The sequence below is a fragment of the Schistocerca nitens genome, chromosome 8 (assembly GCF_023898315.1).
Source record: "Schistocerca nitens isolate TAMUIC-IGC-003100 chromosome 8, iqSchNite1.1, whole genome shotgun sequence".
NCBI lineage: Eukaryota > Metazoa > Arthropoda > Insecta > Orthoptera > Acrididae > Schistocerca > Schistocerca nitens.
The window spans coordinates 412397412-412419414 of NC_064621.1; positions in this window are offsets into that span (position 1 = coordinate 412397412).

Genomic DNA, 22003 nt, shown 5'->3' on the forward strand with positions numbered 1-22003 from the left:
ATGCTGTCACTTCTACATTTAACGTTACGCCCCCTCTGGCCCAAGTGAATGAACTGATTTCGTTGGGAAGTTTGTCATGAAGCCGTTATGTTCTCCTTTGAGGCAAGCTTGTCCACAACCGTTTTTTCTGGTCTTTCATATCGTGGATACGATACTGGGACGTCTGAGCCATTCGGATATCTTTTCTATCGGCGATTGATCTGGGTACTTAACTGTCCACATGAGTACCCCATCACGCAGATAGTTCATAGATACACTTGTCATGTGTAGATAGCATTGTCCTGTTGAAAACTGGCACCACCAAACTGTCGCTTGAGAAGCGCCACATGAGGAAGCATAATGTAGCGGCGTACCGTTGTGCGGTCAGGGTTCTCTCAATCACAACCGGCCATGCCTGATGTCTTACTCGATGGTTCCTCAAACATGACGCAATCGCAGGTGTTCATATCTAAAACGCTATAGGAATGGGAAATATCTCAGTTCGACGTCGAACTGCCCGACGATGGTCGGCGGCGGTACGTAGAGCCACGTTCATCACTGAAGACAATATGACACCGTTGATCAGCTGTCCTTGCTTAACGGTTATCGGACAACTCCAAACGCGGCCGTTCTTGCTGTGGAGTTAAGCCAGCCTTCCTCGTCCGGCTGCTGCTAGATTATGTCCAATGATGTGAGATGACGCAGAATATTGCAGGGACTGTAGTACCTGTCTTTGGATGCCAGTTGCATATACAAGGTTTACTATGTCCTTGGTCCACAATACGAGAAACCCCCCCCCCCCCCCCCCGACGTTGTGGTGATCAGAGTTGGTCGACCGGAACCTTTGAAAATAGTGTGACTACCGTCACGTTCCTTTGCAGTCCAACACTGTGCTAGTGGCACATCCGAGTGCTGCACAAATTTGCATCTTGAACTATTCGACCGGCCGGTAAAATGCGGCCAGAACCGATCCCCTTTCAAATTATCAGCTTACCTAAAGTTTTTCCGCACGAGTACGTTGCTTCTCCGAGTCCTTCATAGTCATCATATCACGTCTGACCCTCTTCACGCTTGTTGTTTACCCTACCACGTCTAATAACATGGCTAAACACAAGCAAATCTATTGCACTGTGGTGACCGCTGTCTCTGTCACAGAGAACTGCAACTCTATCCACAGATTGCGTGTGCTGGTACGAATTTACATTGACGTCAGACCATGTCTTCTGAGTGCGTCTTGCCTTCAACAGCTAGTATGACAGCCCACACGTAGCAGAAATACTGCAGATCTCGGAGATACAAACAGGCCTGACCTTATCTACAGCGCCAGTATAAAGACATAAATTACCTATCAGGTAGTCATCATAGCGACCATGGTTACTGAAGTTAATAAATCCACTGAGAAGGCTAGGATCCATACTGATAATAAAAGTGAAGTGACGAAAGAGGCGCATCACCGAATAATACACGCTAATCTCATTTTCTCCAGTCAAGTGACTTACTAATATGACAAAAGAATAAGTTCCAGCCGAAAATGACAGTAGAGGAAAGTACTTCCGAGACCTGTGGACCCTCCAATAACTCCATTAAACGTAAATGGGAACGAAGAACGAAAGAAGATCTGTACCAGCTGTTTGGAACGCCACACACTGGCCGAAAATTAGGGCAGAAGGGGCTACAGTGGTTTTGCCGCATCCAGCAACCTAATGGATCCATCACAAACCGAGTTTTCTAATCTCCTGGAGAATGTCCTTCGTGACGTCCAAGGACGCGATGGAGGGATCGACTATTAACAATCCTTAAACAAGTGAAGCCGACAGTGGCGGAATATGAGGCTAGAGAACGGTGAACTACCACCTGCAGTAGACGTCTCCCCGGTCGTGACTGAGTGACTTTCTTTGGATTTTGGTTCCATGGTGTGATTTTTACAATTTTTTACAGTACACGGTTTCTTTTTCTTTTGTAGTGTGGTGCATCTTTCCTTTGCCTCAGAGTGCATACAATAATTTTCCGAATTAACTGGTCTTTATGGTCTACAACAGAAACCTTTTCATTTCTGTAAACCATAAAGACCAGTTAATGCAGAAAATTGTGGTATGCACTCTAAGGCATAGAAAAGACGTACCATGAAGGAATTACCCGAATTGGACGGAAATCGGTAGATGTGATGTTCTTGTACAGAAAAGTAAATAATGACAGTTTCAGAGAATCTGGATGATTTATTCAAGAGAAAGAGCTTCACAAGTCAAGAAAGCGTTGGTCCACCTCTGGCCATTGTGCAAACAGTTATTCGGCTTGATACTGATTGACAAAGTTGTCGCAAGTCCTCCTGTGGAATATTGTGCCAAAGTCTGTTTAACTGCTGCCTTAGCTAGTAAAATTCCGAAATAGTTGAGGGTCCTTGCCCATAATGTTCGAAACATTCCCTGTTGGGGAAAGGACAGTCGACCTTACTGGCCAAGGGAGGGTTCCACAAGCAGAAAGACAGGTATTGGAAACTCTCGCGGTCTACGGATGCACACTATCTTGCTGAAACGTAAGCCAAGAGGGGCAACAAAATGGGGTGTAGAACATGCTGCAAGGGTGACGCGGTGACAATCAAAGTGGTCCTGCTGTGAAAGGATATGAATCACCAGATCATTACTTCTGGATGTCGAGCCGTACGGAGGGTGACAGTTTGGTATCCCATAGCTCTCTGGGGGGCCTCTAGAGACCTCTTCGGCCTGTAATCTCGTTCACTGAAGTAGAATTGTCTTTAATGATGAGTCTCGCTTCGAACTGAGCTCCGATGACCAGCAAAGACGTGTCTGGAGACACCCCAGATGGTGTGGGGATACCAATCTCACTGTCATCCCCCATACGGCCCGACAGACAGGAGTAATGGTCTGGTTTGCCGTTTCCTTTCACAGCAGGACCCCTGTGGTTGTCATCCGCGACACGCTTTCGTCAAGTGAAGACTGTTCCACTCTGAAGGAACAAAGAAACGAGAGAGCGAGGAATGATGTTATCCTCATATACTAGAAGCTACACTTCATATTTTAGGGATGAGGAGGTTCTGCGCAGAGTCGGAGAGGAAAGGAACATGTAGAAAACATTGATAATGAGAAGGGACAGGAGTATAGGGCATCTGTTAAGACATGAAGGAATGGCTTCCATGGTACTAGGCGGAACTGTAGAGGCCAAAAATGGTTCAAATGGCTCTAAGCACTATGGGACTCGACATCTGAGGTCATGAGTCACCTAGACTTGGAACAACTTAAACCTAACCTAAGGACATCACACACATCCATGCCCGAGGCGCGATTCGAATCCATGACCGTAGCAGCGGCGCGGTTCGGGACTGAAGCGCCTAAAGCCGCTCGGCCACAACAGTCGGCTGAAAATCTCAGATTCTTTGGGCCTTCACCCTAAATAAAGAAGGCTTGCCTTTTAAATTTCTGATTATGCTTGCGTTTTAAGTTAATGGCCTTCAGCCGTTTTTAAATTAAAGTGGCTTTCAGCCGGTAATTAAGTCCCAAGGATTAAAGCTGTATGTTTAAAAAAATTTTTTTTGGTCTCTTGTAATATTTGATCAAATAATAAAGTTTTAGGTTCGAGTGTAACTGACAGCCGCTTATTTTGGCCCCTTTCCACAGTTTAAACTACCTGTCCTGTTCTGCGGGTTATGCAGGGTGTCTCAAGTACTGAACATCTGTGCCCATGCAATGAGTTCTGTCCTCCCTGAAATATATAATACATCATTTACACAAGGCATTTTCCGGAAACATTGAAATATACCATTGTTAAGCCCTCTTATGACAAAGGTGATTGGAAAGATGTCAGTAACTGTCCACCTGTTTCACTACTGAAACCATTTTCCATAATTTTTATTAGGTGATCTATTCTAGAACAGAATTTCAATTGAGCAATAATAATATCCTCGGTTAATCACAGTTTGAATATCAGATGAGTTACTCTACAGAGAACGCCATTTACACGTTCACTCTCCAAATTTTGCGAGCATTAAACGAGAAAATAGCACCGGTTGCTATTTTAAGCGAGCTGTCTATGGCGTTTGACTGTGTGAACCACAGTATCCCATTGGTTAAACTGAGCTTTTAAGGTACTGATGGCATCGCCAACCAATAATGGGTAATGCCGTATGGGTAATTTATCCAATGTAATCCCAAGAGATTCCTCTAACTATCGAGGAATTACATACATTGTTCCTCAAGGCTCCAGCTTATATCAGCCACTGTTTGTTATACATTTAAACTATCTTTTGCCTAATACATAATATGAAGTAGCAGCTATTTTTGTGTATGACATTAGTATTGTAATCATTCCAAGCATTCATACAGCAACAAAAGAAATACTAAATAATGTTCATAACAGTGTCATTCATTTTCTGCTAATGGTCTCACCTTGAATCTCAAAAAGAAACAACATATAGAGTTCTGATCATCTAGAGGAACTACACCTATGATACGTGGAACACACTGTGAGGAAATAATAAACGAGTTGGAAATTTCAAAGATATTTAATGTCCATACTGATGAAAATTTAAACTGGAGAAATCGCTTACTACTGACTCTTAAATCAACTTGGTTCTGCCACATTCTCACATAGAATAATGGTAAATCTTCGGGAGACGAATCAATAAATTCATATTTTTGCATATTTTCATTCAATATTCCCATAAAGAATAATGTTCAGTGGTAGCTCTAAAACGTTCTGTAAAAATTATATGTGGTGCTCACCGACGGACATCTGTTTAAGCAGTTGGGCATTCCGACTTCTGGTTCACAGCTTATTTATTGCTTCATGATGTTTTTTGTAAATAATCCACTACAGATCAAAACAAATAATGATGTACATAAGCACAATAGGAGGAGTGAAAAGAGATTCATAACTCCACATTAAGGTTCTGTTTTACAATAGACGTGTTCTATGGTTAGTATCCCTGGTTAGTAATTAAAGCGTCCTCGATCATGGGTTCAAACTTCGCAACTGCTCCAATTGTATGTAAAAACTGCCAGTAATGGCAGCCGAAGACATCCACCATAAATAGTCACCTTCATACTACCAACAGAGGGCGGAGGAGCGGACAGAGGTTCAGGGCACCCTCTTGCCCCTGGGGTGGGACAATGTCCCTAAAAGGTGGAAGAATCAGCCATGATCAACAGCACGAGAATTGAGAAGGCACTGGAAACCACGGCATTAAAGACACCACAGGACATGTTGTCTGTGGCACAAGATTCCGGATCTCCATGGGGAGGCTACCAATGGGGAGGCAACCATAAGAAATAAGACTGAATAACCAACGGAAGGGTAACGTTCTACGAGTCAGAGCGAAGAATGTCAGCTGTTTGAAAGTGGTTGGGAAGCTAGAAAATCTGAAAAGGGAAACGCAAAGGGTCAAGCAAGATATGGTGGATGTCAGTATAGTGAAGTGGAAAGAAAACAAGGATTTCTGGTATGATGAGTGTAGGGTAATAATAACAGCAGTAGCAAGTGGTACAACGGGAGTAGAAGTCGTTATGAATAGGAAGGAAGAGCAGAGAGTGAAAATAGCGACATCAAGACTTCAGGTATACACGCAAATGTCACAAGCAGAAGCTGAATAGATGGACAAAATGCATGATGATACTGGATGGGCAATACAGTACGTAAAGGGAGACGAAAGTCTACTTGTCCCAGGTGGTTGGAATGCGGGGCTGGGGAAAGGAGGAGAAGAAGGGTTATGGGAGATTATGGCGTAGGTACCAGGAATCAGAGAGGAGAAAGACTAATTGAGTCCTGCAATACATTTCAGCTTGTTGGTGTTGTGGTCTTCAGTCCTGAGACTGGTTTGATGCAGCTCTCCATGCTACTCTATCCTGTGCAAGCTTCTTCATCTCCCAGTACCTATTGCAGCCTACATACTTCTGAATCTGCTTAGTGTATCCTTATGATAACAAATAATCTGTTCAAGAATTACAGAACGAGGAGGTATACTTGGAAAAGGCGGGGAGAAATGGGAATATTTCAGTTAGATTACATCATGGTCAAGCAGAGGTTCAGAAATCACATATTGAACAGGAGCAGATATAGACTCAGATCACAATTTAGCAATGATGAAGAGTTGGCTGAAGTTTAAGAGACTAAACTAGAAAAGTCAGTGCGTAAAGAAGTGTGATACAGAATCACTAAGGAATGAAGAGATAGGCTAGAAGTTCTCTGAGAGTCCAAATACTGTGATAATTTATAATTCAGAGTTAGTTTAGTTCAAGAGAAATAGGCATTTCTAAAAAGGGCAGTCACCGAAATTGGAAAGAAAAACATAGGTAGAAAGAAGGTAACCGCAAAGAAAAAAACAAAAAAAAAAAACGCCGTGGATAAAAGAGGAAATAAGTCAGTTCATCGATGAAGAAGGAAGTAACAAAATGTTCAGGGAAATTCAAGAATACAGAAATACAAGTAACCTAGAAATAAAATAAATAGGAAGTGCAGGGAAGCTAAGGAGAAATGGCTGCATGAGAAACGCGAAGAAAACGAAGCACAAATGCTTGACCGAAGGACTGACTCAGCATATAAAAAAATCAAACAACATTCGATGAAATTAAAAGGAAGAGTTGTGACATTAAGCATGAAATGAGAATTCCACTGGTAAATGTCGAGGAAAGAGTGTATAGGTGGAAAGAGTACATTTAAGGCATATGTGAGAAGGACGACTTGTCTCATGGCGTGATAGAACAAGAAATAGGAGTCGATAGGGAAGAGATAGAGGCCCCAGTATTAGGTTCAGAATTTAAAAGACCTTTGTAGGCAGAAGGGGTGATCTCATTCTAACGGAATTCCTAAAAACGCTGGCAGAAGTAGCACGAAGCGACTATTCACGTTGGTCTGTAGGATGTACGTGACTGGTGATGTACCATCAGACTTTCGGAAAAACATCATCCGCACAATTCAGAAGACTGCAAGAGCCGACAAGTGCAAGAATTATCAAACAATCAGCATAATTGTTCATGAATCCAAGTTGCTGACAGGAATGGTATACAGAAGATTGGAAAAGAAAATTGAGGAAGTGCTAGACGACGACCAGTTTGGCTTCAGGAAAGGTACGGCAATTCTGATGTTGCAGTTGATAATGGAAGCAAGACTAATTAAGACACTATCGGGGATCTGTCGATCTTGAAAAAGCGTACGACAATGAAAAATGGTGCAAGATGTTTGAAATTAAAAAAAATAGTGTAGAGCTATAGGGAAAGACTGGTAATACATAATACGTACAAGAACCAAGCGGGTCCAGTAAGAATGGAAGACCGTGAATGAAGTGCCCGGATTAAATGGCTATAAGACACCACTGTAGTCTTCCGCCCCTACTGTTCAGTCTACACATCGAAGAAGCTATGATGGAAATAAAAGTAAGGTTTAAAGTGAAAGGAAATAAATGATATGATTCGCTGATGACATTGCTATCCTCAGTAAAAGTAAAGAAGAATTACAGGATCTTCTGAATGGAACTAACAGTCTAATGAGTAAAGAATCCAGATTAAGAATAAATCGGAGAAAGACGAAAGTGACGAGAAGCATTCGAAATGAGAACAACCAGAAACTTAACGTCAGAATTGGGGATCGCGAAATAGATAAAGTTAAGGAAGTCTGCTAACAGGACAGCAAAACACCCCATGACGCTTGGAGCAAGGAAGACATAAAAAGTAGACTAGCGCGCGCAAAAAGGGCATCTACCAGCGAAGAGACATCTACCAGCATCAAACGCAGGCCTTAATTTAATGAAGAAATTTCTGAAAAGGTACGCTTAGAGCACAGCACTGTACGGTAGGGAAATATAGACTGTGAGAAAATCGGAACAGAAGAAAATCGAAGCATTTGATATGTTCTACAGATGAATGTGGAAAATTAGGTGGGCCGATAAGGTAAGGAATGAGGAGGTCCTCCAGAAAAACAGGTAAGAAGAAGGTTGTTAGGGAATCTGTTAAGACATCATCAAATAATTTCCGTACTCTTAGAGGGAGCTGTAAAGAATAAAATCTGCAGAGGACGTCAGTGATTGGAATACATCTAGCAAATAACTGAGGACATAGGTTGCGTGTGATACTCTTTAATGAAGAGGTTGGCACAGGAGAACCATTCGTGGTGCGCCCTGTCACATCAACCAGAAGATCGATGACACAAATAAACAAATAAACGTTTTCTTTAGCACAGAAATGGTGCACTACGCTGCAGCTAAAATTTTTTTATCATTTACCCGGTGATATCACGTATCTGACAGACAACGAAGTAAAATTTTAAAACGTGCTGAAAACGTTTCTCCTTGACAACTCATATCCTGTAGAAAAATTTCTATAATTGTTATGTGTAAAACATAGTGGGATTTAGTACCTCATATCTGTACATATAATAATAATAAGAACAAGAAAATTTATAAATATTCAGCATGTAGCCATTTTTACGAAGTAATCTCCGATGTGAATGTATTATGACTCACTCCAGAGCATTATGATTTATTGTGCGAATTATACATGGAAAGTGAAAGTGACTAACTTTAGCATGAGCACAGCTCAAAATAATTACAGTAAAAGAGGTTATTCTAAGCAGTTATAATATCCTTAAACAACTATCGTATTCCACACTGGTTGCATACAAGTAGGGCACCAACTAAAAACAGAAATCACAGTATTAGTTTGCATGACGTTATAAGGGGACACCAAGAGTAACACTACCCACTGAAACTGGGTAATACCACAACGAGAGGCACCATCTACTAGAAGTAACCTTCTACCATCTACCTAACCACAACATACTACTGACAACCCAACTACAAGGATCTACCTTACATAGTGACGATGGAAAACAAAACAACACAAATAAACATACACCTGTATATAAGTATTGAATCACGCCCACTATCTGAACTCCAAAAATCACAATACAGGAAAAAAGTTCTATTCTGTACCATTGCCATGCCATGCAGTACACAATTCGCAAAATTAAACAGCCACTCAGTGTCCGAAAACACCATAACAGGAACCGGCTGACTTCACAAGTTCAGTACCCGCCAAAAACGCCATTCACTTTGATAAAGTCTCTCATCCACCCACCATCAATGTGGGTCAAAAAAGCAAAACACTTAGTGCTTTTTACACTTCTGCAATAATTAAATTGTTCATCTTTGGCTGTGAAATGTGTGTAGTTACCCTAAAGCAGCTTGAAACGCTGTTGAGTGGAAGAACAGGGCCAGAAGGCAAGAAAGCTGCGTTCACAGTTGAAAAGCTGCATGATATTTTATTTAAATAAAAGTCAACGACCTTATGATATCAGTAAAATAGTTTGTTAAAAAAAACAAGTACGAAATTAAACAACTTGTCGAATATTGTGGTCTACTTTATGAGCTTAGTAACTGACGTCAGTAAAAGATATTTTAAAGAATTTGTCAATCGTTAACTGGTATCTAAAGTCAGATAGGCAGCAGATTAATAATCAACAACCTTAACATTTACAAATTTTTCTTTTGGCATTTAAATACAATATTTTAAACGATTGCAGAAAATATGACAATTATCAGTAGCACACATACAAAGCATCACATCCGTTGGTGGACGGAACCAGGAGCAATTATACATATAAAATTCAGCCACGGGACAGGCGGGAAAACCCGAGGGACTGGTTGGTGTGAACTCTCCAGCCACGGGTGTACTGCAGGATGGGGGAGATCTTTCACGAAGTGAATTACAACAGACTGAGAACTAATCTTAGAAAGCTAGTAACAGAGCACTATTTTAAGAAGGACGGCACATTTTCATTATATTACAATTTAAGAGCCTAACCTAAATAAATTTAAAAAAATCTTCCCAGACAGCGAATATTGTGATAACCAACAGTGTACCGAACTACTGGCTAGCACTCTGATTACAGGAATGAGAAAATCAATAAAGGATAAGTGCCCTCAAAATCAACTCGGAAACATCTACTTGTACAAATTATGCGTGGAAACAGTCATTTTAAACTACTTTGGAATGACAAAAAATTCAAACTCGCTGACATAACATGTTTTGCAGTAAAACAATAGCCTTAATTAACAAATGGCTAGCTCTTACTAACATATCGCCACTATTTTAAATAGCTAAGCAACTGAATATCAGATGTTAAACTTAGTTTACCAGGCTTCGCTTAACAATTACAGCAGAAAAGTACATTCTTATTTTAGCAGAACTTACCATAGAAAACGTCATGGCAGGTTAACTTACAACCCCACTAAAATGCTTTAGAAAAACTTAAGTAAAATGATAGCTATGAATAGGCACTGTGATTAAATTAAACTAAATGGTTACCTAAAATGATTACAGTGAAAAGTCACTGTGATTAAATTAGACTTCACTGTATTTAAAAGAAAGAACAAGACACTGTGCTGCCCTCAACATGGTCCACGGTAAACCACTCGAAATATGGCTAATTTCCACCTGGTCTCTACCACAGCCCACGCACCTTTCACACATTTCACAAAGCGTTGCCACTAACGTCTATAATGAGACAGAATTGCTTCCACTAAGATAAACATTGGTTCTTTCGGAGCAAACCCCTATCAACAGGAAACACAGCAGACCTTCCATGAAGCAGAAAGTAGTCATAGCACTACGACTGAAACAAAAACCATGTGTCGGCCGGGGTGGCCGAGCGGTTCTAAGCGCTACAGTCTGGAACCGCACGACCGCTACGTTCGCAGGTTCGAATCCTGCCTGTGGCATGGATGTGTGTGATGTCCTTAGGTTAGTTGGGTTTAAATAGTTCTAAGTTCTAGGGGATTGATGACCTTAGACGTTAAGTCCCATAGTGCTCAGAGCCATTTGAACCAACCCAAAACCATGTACAGAAGTTCAATAAAAATTCTCACCAAAGAGATTTGATGAATCAGTAGAGGAAATGCATTCAGATCTCTACATCCTCGGCGCCGGCAAATTTCCAGAGTCCCATAGCCACCACAATCAAACCATTACACCGTCTTCGTGGGATGAGGTCTGTGCTCCGCAGAAACTGTTTACTATCGTCTGCAGACAGAGGAGACAAACCGGCCTCGCGCCCCGCAAGTGCTCCTTCCAATTCAGTCCGCAAATTCCAACTCACCCTCGTGCCGGCCTAAGCTCCTCGTGTGGAGATTCACCAAAGGTCGTGCACTGCTACCGAGATCTAGCGATCCATTGATCGATGCGATGCAGCACAGCTCAAACTGTTGCATTGTGTCCTTTTCTGGACACTGGGAAGACACATCTGTTCTGTAAGTGACCGATATCCGTGTACAGCACTGCCATGCCCTGCATTGACCATTATGACCCTCAGAAGCTGCCCAGCTCTATGGTACATCAGTTCCAGTCTATTCCAATGTCCGTCTCGCTTGCTGACCATCAAACGAACTGCTGCCCTCTGTTCAGGTCTGTGCTACAGCAGCCCGTGGCAAGTACCTGGGCCAGGCACGCTGACTACAAAAGAAGTGGCGTGCGCCCTAAACAAAGCCCATTGCTACCTTACACTTGTCAGCTGCTCAACGCAGTGCCTACCTATGGTGAAGCAAGTTGTTGTTTCCTATTCTGCTCAGTACCACTTACCGTCACATCCAGAGCCAGCCCTCGAAAAGCGACAACCTCAGTCATTACAACCACGCTTGGCCCAGCGTTGTATCACGGGATTGTCAGCTGCATCCACAGCAGGCATGGCGCTGACGTCCAGATGATGTTGATAGTACTTCTCGGGACAGCAGACTGAATTTGCGCTCTGTCATGCACATGCAAGAAGCCTCGGAGTGGCACTGCTGCAGGCTGCATGCCAACAAATATCCGCTCTGGTGCCTTAACAACACCTCTCAAGCTCAAGCAAGATCAGCTGGGATTGCACAGAGAGAGGCATACCGTGACATTTTTATTTCACATTACAGTATCAAATTTAAAGGACCTGAAAGACATGGTTGGCTGCCGCAAAATTCAGGTATTAATTAATGAAGATATTGGCGGTATCGCTGTGAGCTTTTGCTATAGCCCGAAATACGTTATTTGTAGAGTTTATCAGTCAGTCCTGTTTGCTGGTCCGTGTGGTGGCCAACACTTAGATTGATATCCCTTCGCTGTCTGGGTTGAATCCAGATACATCTTCGGCCTCGAATCTCATTGACTGGAGTAGAACTGTGTTTAGTGATGCGTCCCGCTTCGAACTGATCCCCGAGAACCAGTGAATTCATGTCGGAATATGCCCTGGACCGCAGTGGTATACCTACTTGACCGTCACCCGCTATACGGCCCGACAGCCAGGAGTGGTTGTCTGGGGTACCGTCCATTTCATTTCATAGCAAGGCCCCTTTAGTTGTCATTGGTGCCACTCTGACAGCACAACGGTCCATCAACTATATACTACGTCCCCTTCTTGTCCTTCAGGGCAAGCCCTTTTGGACTTACATTTCAGTGGGTTTGTAAGTTAACCTGCCGTGACGTTTTCTATGGTTGTTGTTGTTGTGGTCTACAGTCCTGAGACTGGTTTGATGCAGCTCTCCATGCTACTCTATCCTGTGCAAGCTGCTTCATCTCCCAGTACGTATTGCAACCTAAATCCTTCTGAATCTGCTTAGTGTATTCATCTCTTGGTCTCCCTCTACGATTTTTACCCTCCACGCTGCCCTCCAGTACCAAATTGGTGATCCCTTGATGCCTCATAACATGTCCTACCAACCGATCGCTTCTTCAAGTTGTGCCACAAACTCCTCTTCTCCCCAAGTCTATTGAATACTTCCTAATTAGTTATGTGATTTACCCATCTAATCTTCAGCTTTCCTCTGTAGCACCACATTTCCAAAGCTTCGATTCTCTTCTTGTCCAAACTATTTATCGTCCATGTTTCACTTCCATACATGGCTACACTCCATACTAATACTTTCAGAAACGATTTCCTGAAACTTAATTCTATACTCGATGTTAACAAATTTCTCTTCTTCAGAAACGCTTTCCTTGCCATTGCCAGTCTACATTTTATATCCTCTCCACTTCGACCATCATCAGTTATTTTGCTCTCCAAATAGCAAAACTCCTTTACTACTTTAAGTGTCTCATTTCCTTTAAGTGTCTCATTACCTGTTTTCTAAATATGAAACAAAAAATCTAAATGTAAACATTGTTGGAATATTTATCTTTAGTAATGCATTAGAGAATAAGTTCGGGGATAGCTCAATGTTTACAGATAAAATCACTGATTGCACCAAAGCACAGTGAGAATAGTATGTGTTTTTTCACAACATTCTTTATGGTAACACCTGTTCCAAAATTAGGCACCATGACTGCATCTTCACAAGAGTTATGTAAGTAGGATTCTTTTAAAGTTACATTGCTTCACGAGAGATCATCTATCCAGTGAGTTATGCCCTCACATTCTCCGACCTCTGAACTCACCTACCTAACGTTTACTGGCACTTAACTACCGATTCGGTTGGTGACTTTCACAAGCAGCTACATTCATCATAAATAATCCATCGCAATTTGAGAAGAGGAGCATACTCGGCAACTGTGTGACTAGAAGGAAAAGGAACTAGTAACTCAGATAGTTCAACATGTAGTCACAAGGATACTTCATAATTTGATCATTGACATAAAACGTGGATCCAGTAGAAAGGGAAACCACTAATGTAATTTGAAACTGTTCTTAGAGACAACTCTATTCTGCAGTCTAGTATTTAAGTAAGTTTTCGGAGGTACGCACGGGTAGAGAAGATCTAGTGAATTACGGGTCGGTAGTTTGTAGACGCGGAGGTGACGCATGCTTGCGTCTGACATGTGTTCCATCGGGTTCTGAGCAGGAAAATTTCGAGGTCAAGACTTCTGTGTGAATTCCTAGTCACATTACGCAAATCTCAGATGCACGACTCTGGCTTTGTTACGTGCAATCGCCACCAGGGAAAATATCAATCACGAAGTGCTACAGGGGGTCCTCGGCATTCACTTAGTCCACCGGCTTCATGGTGATTTAGAGTTGTTCCATGTATTGGTTGGGGGAATAGCTGTAGCTGTGGCAGTGGTCTCTGTCGTCTCTCCTCTTAAAGAATCGAAATTAACACAGGTTGACGAAAGATGGAATAATGGCCTTCGGAATGTACCAACTAACTTTGTTCCTTAGCATATCGCTCACCTGCTGATCCTTATCTTATAGCAGGTGTTCCGTCGCCTACTACAGCTGCAAACCAATAAAAGTCAGTATAGTCTGGAGGTGCATGAATTTAAAAACTGACAAATGGGAAGTAGCCCCATCACAAATATCTTAAACTATCACTCACAATAATGCAGCAACTGGGCGGCAAATTGACCTGCTGTAGGACAAGTCAAAACAACAAAACTACACACAAACAATAATGTCTTCAAAATAAAGGTTTGTTGCTAGAGAAACAGCGCAGAATTGAATTAACATGAATCACTATTACTAATGAAGCAAGCCATGGGTCATAAATACGATCACAGTAACAGGGTTTGGACAACTGAGCTTATCGCGCTACATATCGATGTACAAAGTCGACATCTGGCACTGCAAACATAACGAAAGTAAATTCGCAAACGTTGTACGGTAAAGATGGAAGCTGAAAAAATGAATTAAAATTTGTCTCATGGCCAGAACTTGAACGCAGATCTTTCTGTTTATAATGTAGGTATGCTAGCCATGACATCACCGAAGCAGTAGAGACGACACACCTGCACAGAATCCTCTAGTCCAACGCCCTGCCCAACACAAATTTCACGTCTTCAGTAGTTCAGGCGTGCTTTGTAACTCGAAACATCAGGAGCAGCTTGCAGATGGCTAACACACGGCTACCACCAAATAGCAGTAATTTGCTACACGATAAACCTCGCCATGTCGACAGCTCCAGAAACTGCAAAGGAAATGGGTCGTAGGTTGCTATACGGACTACTTAAACACTCTGTCGATGAATTACAGTGAACATTCGCGGTACCAGAAAAGATCATTGCAGCCAATCTAGCAGAAGTTGGAGGTCGTTCTGACCGACTACAGCGGGCAAGTTCCAGCCATCAATTTCGTGCACTGAACTGGAGCGAATTCCCAGAACGCAAGAGATTTTGAACGTCTTCGCTGTAGCGTGGCTTCAACGACGATTCAAAATAACGGCCAGGAAACGAAACAATGGAAAATCCACGATGGAATGTAACAATACTAGAGAAGGAAAGTTGCTACTTACCATATAGCGGAGATGCTGAGTCGCGATAGGCACAATAAAAAGATTCACACAATTAATTAATTAAGTAAGTAATTAATTCTTGTGTGAATCTTTTTATTGTGCCTATCGCGACTCGGCCAGGAAACCAAGTTGGATTTCGCCACCTTACGCGTTGTCTACATTAAATAAACGGGGAATGCCAATTTATCCTGCCTACTCCAACCAATGACCCTTTATGTAAACAATACCTCGATAGTGTCTGTGGACCTGGGGCAATTAGTTTACTTGTGTAATTAAGATAGACTAGTTTTTAGTTAATTAATCGACAGATATGAGTTTGGTATTGTCAATTTACCCGGAATTTTATTGGGAGTTCGAATGTTATTAGTCTGTCTTAATACTTGTTGGGGACTGGTGTAAACAAACCCTGTGTCTTCACCATATGCGTCTTGTGCTTGACAAAGTCACTGCATTACGGAGTACAGCCAAAGGCCAATGGAAATCCAGGTGAATGTTAGAGGAGATTTACTCTGTCATAATGCTGCCTCCACTGGCTTGTATCTGCGGTACAGTTCATGTTTCAAGGCACCATTCGCCTGGACAATCTTGTATCAACACGCCCAGCGACCAGGTGTAGCGGAAAAGTGACCTATACGATCAGGCCCCCTGCAGTCCAGGATTCAGAACATGCTCGAGGTACTGCTGTCTGTCATAAGAGGTGACTGAAAAGGAGTCCCCACTTTCCGGCCCAATAAATTATGGTCTCCTTTTGTGGTTTGAACTCCACATTGTCCAAATTTTTCTGAAGTGCAGGCCATTTGGGGAAGGACGCCTTACGTGATGCACTTTAAATCCCTCATGCATTATGATCTTCTGCACCTATTATTGTCATAGCACTGTACCTCCACCCGGATTCCAGCTACCTGGACGACGACACATTAGAGGGTACATATTCTACATCAAGTGTCCACTGTCCTCTTTAGCCCCACGGGAATACAGGATTTTCCCGCACCCAGTATCTAGCTTGGTAGCCATGTACCCTACAGGTCATAGCTCCCTGACAACACAGGGATCGCACTGCTGATGCCTGAGTTCCCCATGTATGTCAAGGAGTAGTTGCCTGTCTCCTTGGAGCATGGGGAATCCCACCAACTGCTATCGCAACAGGTGGCCTTCGCTGTGGCTGGGCGCGGGGAGAGCCCCTGATGAGAGTGGGTGGCATGTGGGCAGATGACATACAATGAAGCAGACCACTTCATCTCTTGCTGCCGACAGAATGGCTCCAGCAGTCTCTAAGAAGGCAAGATGGACTACCATGCAATGTATGATTTCAAACTGTTCCCCTCCCTAGATACCCCATAAGAGGGATGTAGAACTACAGAAAACAGCCTTATTTGCCTCAGTATTCAGACTGCAGCAGAAAAGATAGAGACTCCTTTCTGGCCGAAAAGACACTATTTTCTGTTAAAAACCTGGACGACAAGTCTAAGGATGTGGCTGCACTGTCGAAAATGAGAAATTGGGCAGTATTCATTCAGATAGCTTCCTCAGTCCTGTCCCAAGCATCGCTGGCCTGTGACTAGCTGGGTACCGTCGTCCTGCATAAAAATCTCAATATGGGCCAGGGGATTATTTTCCAATGCGACCTTCTCTTGCAGTCTGACTATGAGCTCCACGTCAGTTTAATACAGTGGGGCGTTCACTTCATCCAGCGCGTCTATATAAGACCAAAAGTCAATTGGGTTGGTATTGGTGCCTTCATCTTGCCCTTTGAAGGTGATTCATTGCCTACAAAGGTCAAGGTGCTTTAAGTGCTGGAAATTCAGGCACATCATCTTGCTGCGGACGTCCACTGCAACCGAGTACTCCACATGCACCTCCTCCTACCTGTGTCAACTGAGGAGAGAACAACTCCCATTGCTCGCCATACAGCACAGTTTTCCAAAAGGAGCAGAAAACTATGGAGCACACTACCCTGGATTGGCTGACTTACCAAGAGGCTAAACGGAAATGTAAATGGCTGCACCCCATTAGCTTGACATCTGAATATGCAGCAGCTATGTTAACGTCACACTCATTGGCATCAGTACCCTCCTTGTCTCTGCCTCACACAGTGGGTCCTCAGGGCTGCCGTATTACATTCCCCCTCCTTGAAGGTTGGAGGCACTTCTTCTTCTGTTGCTCCCTAAACTTTTACTTCGGGGGCAACATCTCCCCAATTGCCAGGGACGTTGGTGTCCACACCCCAGCCAGATAAGCAACTGGCTCCCCCGCCTTCTCTCACATGGAAGGTGTCTTTCAGGACTCTCCTTTCCAAGGTCCCCATTAGATCCAAAGTGGACACTAGTCTGTGACTGAAGGAGCCAAGTGCTGGTGGTAGTAAGGTTTCATGTTTTTCCTCTGTCTGTAATGTTATTTAAGGAAAGCTCTCCCAGAAAACCCCTACAGAGCAGCGAAATGGCAAACCGATGAAGAAGAAATCAGGTAAGAAACATGAGCTTCAGGTGGCTTCAACACCACCATTTCTTAACAATTCCACGTCCGAGGACAAGGTGGAGTTTCTAGCATCCACCGAGGATGTAGATTTTGATTCAGATGCAGCGGTCCAGGATACCAGCTCCCTGAGGCGTAAACTGCCTTCTTGGCCCCTTTATGCCTTCCCAAATAACAGGCAGCATCATCCTCCAGTGGAATTCCCGAGTTTTTTTTCTCCCATCTAGCTGAATTACAACCCCATGACACATGCTTTTTGTGTTGCCCATCAGGAAACCTGGTTTCCCACAATGTGGACCACTGCCCTTCGTGGCTACTGGAGGTACTACAAACACCACAATGATCATAACAGGATGTTAGGCGGTGTCTGTATCTACGTCCTTACCTCTGTATGTAGCGAACCTTTGAACCTTTACCTTTAGAAGATGTGGCTGTCAAGATGACGATCATGCTGGAAATTACCATTTGTAACATCTACCTTCCTCCAGATGGTGAAACGCCCCACCATGTATTGGCTGCACTTATTTCCCAACTGTCCCCACCTTTTCAACTTCTGGGTGATTTTATGTCTATAGCGCTTTGTGGGGTGGAACCAAAATTACTGGGAGTGGAAAATATGACAAGGATCTACTAACTCGATCTTTGGCTCCTAAATACAGGTGCTCACATTTATTTCAGTGTGGCACATGGCACATACTCGGACATTGATCTCTTCATCTGCAGTTCTGGCCTTCTACAGTCTATTCACTAGAGAGCTCATGACCATTGATGCGTTAGTGACCACTATCCACTTTTCCTGTCTGTCCCCCAGCGTCACTCACCTAGATGCTTGCCCAGATGGGCTCTTGTCCAGGGTGGCTGGGACGCTTTCAATTTCGCTATCATCGCTGAATCTTGCTTCAATGGTAAAATCGATGGGGTGGTCCAGACCATCACTCTTACCATTGTTGGCGTAGCTGAATCAGCAGTCCCTTGTTTCTCAAGTTGGTCCCAATGGAAGTCAGTGCCTTGGTGGTCACCGCAAATTTCTGCAGCCATTAGAGACCTTATGCAGGCCCTCCAACGTCATAAGCGCCATCTGTCCCTGGAGCACTTCAAGCCTTCAAATGGCTCTGTGCCCAGGTCTGTCAACTCATCAAATGGTGGGAGCAGGCGTGTTGGGAACAATACATCTCCACCACTCGATTATAAACTCTCCTTCCCAGGTTTATACCAAGCTCAGACATCAGATCCCTGCAGGTACACCTGGAATTTCCGTACATGGAGCTGTATATGCCGATCCAGACATGATCAGAGAACGTCTTGGCAAGCACTATGCTCGCACTTGTGTATCTGTGAATTACCGCACTGATTTTCATTTCCTAAACCAGTGGGTGGAACGAAAACACCTATCTTTTGCTCCACGCTACCCTGAGTCGTATAATGCTGACATCAGCGAGTGGAAATTTCTCAGTGCCCTTGCCAATTGTTCTGACACATCCCCTGGACAGGCTGCATCCATTCCCTAGTGATTCAACATCTGTCAGAGGATTACCAGCGCTACCTCCTTGCTGTCTTCAACCGCATATGGGGTGATAGCGAATTTCTGTCCCAGTGGTGGGAAAGTATCATTGTTCCAGTGCTAAAACAAGGTAAGAACACGCTAGATGTGGACAGCTATCGCCCTATCAGCCTCACCAACGTTCTGTGCTAGCTGCTCGAATTGATGGTGAGCTGGCGGTTGTGTTGGCTCCTTGAGTCTCAGGGCCTTTCGGCTCCATTCCAGGGCACTCCGCCACTGATAACTTGGCATACTTCGAGTCTGGTATCCGAACGGCTTTTTCTCGCCGTCAACATCTTATTTCCGTCTTTTTTGACATAACGAAAGCCTACAATACAACTTGACGACGTTACATCCTCGCTACTCCCCACGAGTGGGGTCTCAGTGGGCCCCCTCCCGATTTTTATACGGAACTTTTTGTCGCTCTGCGCTATCGGAGTTCGAGTCGTTGCTTCCCACAGTTCATTCCTTATCCAAGAGAAGGTGGTCCTGCAGTTCTCTGAGCTGAGCATCCAATTCTTTTTAATTGCCATTTATGGTCTTGTGGCAGCAGTAGTGTCCTCAGAATCCCCCTTCTTATATGCTGACAATTCAGCTCCTCTGGGGTGGCTGAACATCAACTGCAGGGAGCCATGTGAAAGGTGTTGGGGTGAACCCTCACTCACAGCTTCCAGTTTTCAGCTGCTAAGATATGCATCAAGCACTTCTGTCATCATCATACTGGCTACCCACATCCGATGACCAACTACGTAATGAAATTAAGACTTATTGATTTTTGGGACTTGTCTTCGATGCCCGCTTAACTTGGCTTCCCCATCAGCTTAAGGAGAAGTGCTGGCAGTATCTTAATACTATTGAATGCCTGAATCTCACTGACTGGAGTGCCGATCCCTCTACACAGCTGCAGCTGTACAAGGCCCTTGTATATCCCGTTTTGACTATGGGAGCCTGGTTATGGTTCAACATCTGCCTCAACGTTGTGGTTGCTGCTCCCTAAACACCACTGTGGAGTTCTTCCTGCGACAGGAGGTTCCTGAACAGGCCCAGTGCACAGCCTCTTGTGAAAGCTGGCGTTCCTCTATTACAGATCAGGCAACAACAACTGCCTGCAAATTATACAGCCCACATTCGTAGTTCGCCTCAACAGCAAAATTACCATCTCCTTTTACCTAACATGGCGAGCCATATCCCACAACGACAGCCCAGATCAGGAATTCCAATTGCATTCCGTGTCTTGTGGCTTCTAACTGAACTCAATACTTTCCCTGTATCACCTTTCCTGGAGGTCCACTTATGTACACCTCCACAGCATCTTCTGGATTATTGCAAGGCCCAAAAGGCCTAGTTCCACCTGAGGTCCCCCGCCAGCAATTTTTCTCCATTTTCAGCTGTTTTCAGGGCTCAGAAATAGTCTACACCGATGGCTCAATGGTCGATAGACACTTTGGTGTTGCTTAGGATCACAATGGAAATATTGAACAGCGCTCCTTGCTGGACTGCTGCAGTGTTTTCACTGCAGAGTTGGTAACCATCTCTCGCACTCTTCAGCATATTCACTCCAGCGCTGGTCAGTCCTCCATCGCCTTTTGTAACCCCTCAAGCAGCCTACAAGCTCCTGATCAGTGCTTCCTTCGTCATCCTTTGGTAATAACTATCCAGGAGCCTATTTATGCCCTCAGAAATAATGGACATCAAGTGTACTTCATATGGACTCCGGAATATATCGGGATCCCAGGAAATGAACTTGCTGACAGGCTGGCCAAGCAGGCTACCGGTAAACGAACGCTGTAAAGTTTTGGGATCTGGGATACTGAATTTCCCACCTCAATACACCCAATAAACTATGTATTATCAAGGAAACAAGGAATATATGACAGTCATCTATGTGAGCCACCAACATGGGCTCTGTTGCCCTTTTCCACCTTCGCATTGGCCACCTCCTCTGTAGTGAGGACCCACCTCAGTGTTGCTGTGGCTCCCACTTCACTGTGGTCCACATCTTGTTGGACTGACCTATTTTAGCCTCACTGCGGTGGACTTATTACCTTCCCGCTACACTGCCTATAGTGTTGGGAGACAGTGCCTCATCTACTGATCTAGTTCTGCGTTTTATTCATGAGATAACTTTTCATCACACATTATAAGGGTATGCATTTGGTCTCCTTTCCCAGGCCTTCACCCTCCATCCATTTGAACTCTTCCACGCTCTCTCTTTGCTGTTTGTACGGCTTGGTGTTCGCCTTTCCCTATCTGTGTTCCTCTAGCTTTGTCTTTTAGGCTGGAGATTTTAGTTTGTTGCAGAGTGGCTGGCTCCTCCTTTTTTTCTTAATACGATCAGCCACCCAAAGCCATCTGCTGTATTCTTTTAAAGCCATCTACCGATTTTTCCTTTTAGTGCAAATCCTTCCATTTTGTCTTGCCTCTATCGTTGTCTCTTTCAATGTGGTTCTCAGTTAGTTTTCCACCTTTTTTTTCTTCCGAGGTTTCTTTGGGGAACGGTTTTACTTCACGACCTGTTTGAATGTGGAAGAAGCGACTGATGACCCTGTAGCTTGGTCCCTTTTTCTTTAAGCAAACCAACCAATCAACTATACAATCAGGAAACACATTCTGGTGCCTAATACAAATATGACGTTATTCCGAGCGTTGATTCATTTTTATGCCGTTATGAAACTGTAACTTTACATGGTTTGTCACAGTAATGTGATCACCACCTATGTTCGACGTCAATGTGCAAACGGAAAGTCTAGCAGTTGCGGATAAAAGGTGAGTAGGGGGGAGGGTGAATGGGGGGGGGGCCTCGATTGTTCGCTCCACAG